Source organism: Leptonychotes weddellii, unplaced genomic scaffold, assembly GCF_054177405.1.
Source record: "Leptonychotes weddellii isolate Sample4059 unplaced genomic scaffold, ASM5417740v2 HiC_scaffold_12059, whole genome shotgun sequence".
In the NCBI taxonomy this organism is placed as follows: Eukaryota; Metazoa; Chordata; class Mammalia; order Carnivora; family Phocidae; genus Leptonychotes; species Leptonychotes weddellii.
In genome coordinates, this window is record NW_027698968.1 from 1 (window position 1) to 6,449 (window position 6,449).

General features: G+C 36.5%; 1 pseudogene; it reads right to left on the reverse strand.

Annotated features, from left to right (window-relative positions):
- Positions 1 to 5,420: 5,420 nt before the first annotated feature.
- Positions 5,421 to 6,445, reverse strand: LOC102740527 (hsc70-interacting protein pseudogene; annotated as a pseudogene).
- Positions 6,446 to 6,449: the final 4 nt, after the last annotated feature.

Sequence of the window (6,449 nt, forward strand, 5' to 3'; positions counted from 1 at the left end):
TTTTTTTAAAGATTTTATTTATTTATTTGACAGAGAGATAGACAGAAGAGCACAAGCAGAGGGAGTGGCAGAGGGAGAGGGAGAAGCAGGCTCTGCACTGAGCAGGGAACCCGATGCGGGACTCGATCCCAGGACCCTGAGATCATGACCTGAGCCGAAGGCAGACGCTTAACCATCTGAGCCACCCAGGCGCCCTCTCAAATCTTTTTAAAAAAAGAATAGAAAAGAAAAGAAAAAAAGGAAAAGAAAAGAAAGAGAAATTTTTTTTTTTTTTTTTAAGAGAGGGAGAGAGATGGTGGGGTGAGGGAAGGGAGAGAGAGAATCTTAAGCAGCCTCTAAACCCAGCATGGAACCAAACTTGGGGCTGGATTCCACAACCCTGAAATCATGACCTGAGCCAAAATCAAGAGTCAGACACTCAACCGACCGAGGCACCCAGGCACCCCAAGAAAGAAACTTCTGAGTTTAAGGTCTAAGCTGTGGAAGGTGCAGAGCCTGCTAAGCCATAGCAATGCATTGGTAAAAGAACAGATGGGGGAATATGGTACTTAATCTTCCTTGATTATGTAAATGCTACCTAGGCAGATGGAACAGATCCCAAAAGAAGAGCAGTAGAATAAACACTGGTTTGCTCTCAGTCTTTGTAAAGGTACCAATCACCAATGTAGGAGAAAGTGCATGCAGTAGGAACCCTAGATATATAAAGGAATTTTAGGTCGTGCAGACTGCTTTGCCTTTTTCCTGTTGAAGCTTAGGAAAATTACAAATACCTTAAGGGAATTTGTTGTGCCAGGATCATCACTGAGTCTCCTCTTTGCAGAGAAAAGTATGAGAGAGCATATGACTGTTTCCAGAAGGGTGAAAAATGACTAAGAAGGGCACCAGCAAATGTAACAAAATAAGAAAAAGGAAGAGCTCATGGCTCAATGACCAGGGGTGGGGAGAAAACCAAGGATGACTTTGGATCAGACACTCCTTCCCTACTGATATATGGAATTCACATAGCTCTAATGCACATGCCATCTTGAGAAGACAAGATGGTGTGTGGAAATCTAGAATTGAATTATATTAAATATGAAATGACTTAGAAAATACCAAATTGATCAAGTCTTTGTAGAATAGACTCATTTGTGTTTTATATTATCAGGGGTGAAGTGAGTGTTGAAAATACAGAATAGGCTAGGCAAAAAAGTGTATATGTATTTTATGCCTGAGTTTTTATGCCTGAAAATATTTTGAATAAGACCAGATTCTTAGATACACTATAAAAATGTATTCCATAAAAATGTAGAAAAAAAGAATATTTTTTTATTTTTTATTTTTAATTTTTTTCTCAAAACTTTTTTTTAATTTTATTATGTTATGTTAATCACCATACATTACATCATTAGTTTTTGATGTAGTGTTCCATGATTCATTGTTTGCATATAACACCCAGTGCTCCATGCAGAACGTGCCCTCTTTAATACCCACCACCGGGCTAACCCATCCCCCCACACCCTCCCCTCTAGAACCATCAGTTTGTTTCTTAGAGTTCATAGTCTCTCATGGTTCGTCTCCCCCTCCGATTACCCCCCCTTCATTTTTCCCTTCCTACTATCTTCTTTTTTTTTTAACATATAATGTATTATTTGTTTCAGAGGTACAGGTCTGTGAATTGTGTAAGACTGTTGAAAAAAAAGAAATCTTAAGGTTGGAAATATAGGGCTTTGTTCTTATTGATTCTTTAGGAAAGAATTTTCGGGTCCAGCATATAGAAAACTGTTTATATTTGGGCATTTAGATATGCAAAATTAAAGCCACTGTTGGATGAAGAGTGACTGGGGTTAAAATTCTTTGGTAATAACCATATCTAGTGGAATGCTTTAAATTGCTTTTTAAAAGTTCCTCTTTTATCCTCCAAGCCTTCAAGAACTTCCCCAAGTGAAATAGTCTTGTCTTAGCTGTATAGTATAGTATTAGATGATGGGCCTTTATTCATGCTTGATATAAAAATCCGAGTGGAGCTGCAGCTACCTGAGTGGGCTAGATTATTGATTTAAGGAGGGAAAGAATAGAGTGCATGGCAAGGACTAATTTGTGGACTATCTAAGCATAAGCATTCCTTGAGGTTTCTCAAGGTTAATGGAATAAAATAATCTTCTATAGCCAATCAGGCTGGAAGCTTGCATAATACAAATGTGTGTATCCAAAAAAAAAAAAAAGAAATGTGATATCATTTTTGGTTTCAAGATAATGCAACCTCTCATCAAAAGATAGTCTCCGCAATAGCATTCTCAGATAATTTAATAGTGGGGACACAGGTGATGTTTATTTTCTTCTGTCTTTGTTTCTTTTTTTCAAATGATCTAAAGTTAAATTGTGTTAATTTGCCATCCTCCAAAATTGATAAAAGAGCACCTTAAATACTCTATGGCAGGTTAATAACTTTATCTTTTTACTTATTTTGATCATGAGAGTTCCTGGTATACATTTTGTAAGATTAAAAAAAAAAAAGATTGCATCACTCAGGATTTATACTGTAATACTACAACAACAGATACCTCCGAACTTTTAGTAGCTTATATCAACAAATGTTTATTTTTTTACTCAAACAACATGTCTATTCATATCAGCTTCATCTTGCTCCACTGCATCTTTATTTCACTCTTCAGCCTCTGAGTACATTCAAAGTCATTGTGAATGAGTGAAAAAAGACGAGAGAAATCACACAATGACTTTAAAGCTTCTGCCAAGAAGTAACATATGGCACTTGTATTAACATTTCCTTGGCCAATCCAGGTCAACCCTGAGGTCTCCAGGGCAAGGATATATATTTCTGCTTCAGCGAGAGGCACAGTAAGAAGAAACCTGAAAATTTAGGAAGCATTAGTAAAATCTATTGCAAGCGTATATTATAATTTAACATATAATGAATATGTTAACTTCACATTTAGGTAATTTTGAATCCTGTTAATATATATCATACATATCTTTTTTTTTCTAATTATGTAAATACTTGTGACATTTGGCTTCTGGTCAATTACCTTAATATCTTACTAAGGTGAACATATGCTGATTTTGCTCATCCGATAACCATTCCATTTTCTACTAGTAAGAGTGTTTGAAATGTCTTTTAGGAACCATATCTTGCCCATTTGGGGTATATGTATTTTATTTACTATACCTGTAACTCCAAGTTTGGGACATGTGACCCTGCCTTGGGTCAAAGAGTACAAACATTCCATACCCACCATGTGACACATCCTTGTTCAAACAATGCAGTTTGATCACTCTGGCCACACTGATCCATATCAGTTTGAACATTAACGTTAAAATGTTTTGATCAGAATGGATCCTGGACATGTGTAAAAGCCTGTCAGAAGAAAACAAAATAAAACAAACAAACAAAAAAATCCCCCCCCTTTCTATTTTTGTTTTTGGAACTGGGAGGATCTTGCTACTTGCTAGCAGCCATTTTCACAATGTTCACGTAAGTGAATTAAGTCAAAAGATATAGACATGATGAGACCAGATGATATATGGAATTTTGAAGAAAAAGTTGTATCTGAAAATGGAAAGAGGAAAAGGGGAAAGGAACAGAAGCAAATGGCAAGGACCCATTGTGGAATATGTAACCTATAAAATAAATTTGCTTTTCTTTCAATGTCAGTTGGAAGTTAGTTTTCTGGTTACCTGCAAACAAACTTCCCAACTGATTCAAATACTATTCCAAATAGCACATATGCTTGCTAAGTGAGGTTTTACAGTTTCTACAGCTGCTAATTTGCCATAGTTGCCAGGCTCAGGCCTTTTTCATCTTGGCAAAGGTACAATAGACCTGCCTTCCATGAAATGAGACAAAACGATTTATTCATGTTGATCCTGGATGTAAGACAACATAAAGAAGCTTTCAAAGCTTTACAAAGGGCCAACACCAATCTAATAGGATTCTAGAAGTCATGAGTAGAGAGAATTGAAGAGAAATATTATTTGAAGAGATAACAACACATGATTTTCCAAGTTGGACTAAAGACACGAATCCTCAGATGTGGGAAACACAATGGATTCAAGCAAGAATAATTAAGTTTTCAGTGGAAAACTCTATCAATAAGAACGTATATTTTAATCACCAGGATATCACTTTTTCTTTCCATAGAATGTGATAATGAAGAATGATGACCTCATGTCTAGACTTAAGCTTTTAACTCTGCTTCTGCTCAAGGGGTTCTAATGTGTTTCAAAAGCAATCAATCACATGCCAAAAGCTGCCTGGATAATTACCTATGAGATTTTGTGAAAATTTTTAATCTTTTTTGATAAGAATATAATTTCCATAAAATCATCTCATCCAGGCACACATCAGGTTTTGGGTATCTGCCTTCTGTTCAATAATCCATAAAACCTCATTGTTAGGGCATTCTTTTTATTGTGATTTTCAAAAAGATTAACAATTAGATATATATTCTCAATCTTTAAACTCATGTGTTCTTAAAAATCTACTGGGGACATGGAGACATCCTAAATCCAGAAAAATAAGATGTTAAACTAGTTTTACCACCTAAAACACAATCAAGATTTTACTAAAGTTTTTAAAGTAATTCATTGCCCACAAAGTATTTCCTTATAGTTGGTACATATTTAAAAAAAATGATTTAAAATAAACCAGAGGATTATACTATTATATTATCAATGCACCAGAAAACTCATCAAAGCAGAATAGAATTCATATACAAAGTAAGATTACCTATAATGTAATGCAGTGTTACTCTGGATAACAAAATTAGAAGAAGATCAACTTGGGATTGAAATAAATCTCTGCCTACTTCATATGCATGTTGGAATGTTGCATATAACTTGTCATCAAGTAGTACAGTGTATGATTTGCTGTTTGATGATGTGGAGTAAAGGGAGAGATAAGAAAAAGAGGGAATGAAAGAAATGACAGGTCAAGGATTGTTCTCCTAGATTAAGGGTTGTTAAATTTAACCTTTAGTAAAATGTTTAAGGATAATCTAAAATACTGAATTCTAAAAGTAGGATAGATTTTGATCTATGCCACCAGAGATGCTGAGTTATAACTAGTAATTACGCATTTATAGTGCAAGACTGGGTATAGACTTAATCACACTTGTTAATGAATGAAATAAGTGGTGGAACTCAAAAATTTACTAGAAGTACCAATCTATTTAATTCAGTCACTCACAAAGTTGTGATAACAAAATTGGTGCAATGTTGTACTGTATCAGGAACCGTAGACTAAGAATGGCTTGTGTATGTCAGAATTTTAGCTATGTATTATGCTGCTAAATCCCACATTTAAAATTGGTATCAGAACTTTGATGATAGAGGAGAAGAAATGCCATAGTTTTGTGCACTTCCTTATACTTAAATCCCACTTTGCTACAGTTAATACTAAGAAAAAAAATTTTTTTAGGGACTAACACACCCTTTTAATATGTTTTTAAATATTTTTAAGGTTTAAAAGTGTTTAAAGTTTGTAATTCCTAGTAGGAAAACATTATCTGAATGAACACCCTAATGGCAAACCACTAAAGAATGTTTCAGTTGCATGTGGGGCAGAGGGGTAGGGATTCTCTTCACAGCACCCCAGCTTTCTTCATGAGAAGGTCAGAGGTACACTGGTCTGTATTATTGTGACATCCATTAGGTGATCGTTGCTTTTCCTTCAGCAAGGGCTTTATTTGTCAGAAGGGCATTATTATCCTTGACCTCCAAATTTGGCTGACAATTTACTGATGAGATTCATAACCTTTGGATTGCTCTGATATTTTGACATATTCGCTGGTTTCTGGGCCACATCCTGGAAGGCCACCCTAACTTTTGGATCCTGCATGGCTGCGAGAACCTCTGGATCACTAAGAATTTCATTGAGCCCAGGCATTCCTGCCATTCCAGGCATCCCCCCTGCCATTCCAGGCATTCCTCCAGGAAAATTACCAGGCATTCCCCCAGGAAAGTCACCTGAGAAAGAGCCATACTGAGGTCCTGATTGTCCTCTGGCTTCTTCCTCCCTCTGGGCTCTCTCATGTTCTTCCCGAGCCTTCTTAACCCTTTCTATTCTTTCTTTGATCTCTCGCTCTTCACGTTTTTGCTCATACTTTCTCCGATGTTCAGCAATTTTCTGGGCCCTCGGTTGAACTTCTTTCAGCATTGCACTAGCATCTTCATCGTAATCCAGTTTACAAGCAAGGGCAAGATCATGTGCTGCTTCTTCCCAATGGCCCAGAAGTCTATGTGCTTTCCCTCGCCACTTACAAGGCTGAGCTGAATCAGGATTTATTTCAATAGCTCTGTCACAGTCTCGAATGGCAGCATTTGGCTTCTGTAATTTGATGAAGACACTGGCTCTCTTGGCATACAGAATGGCCAAGCGAGGATTCAGTTTGATGGCATCTGTGAACAAGTCAATGGCTTTCTGTAGTTCACCATCATTTAGGGCATCAATG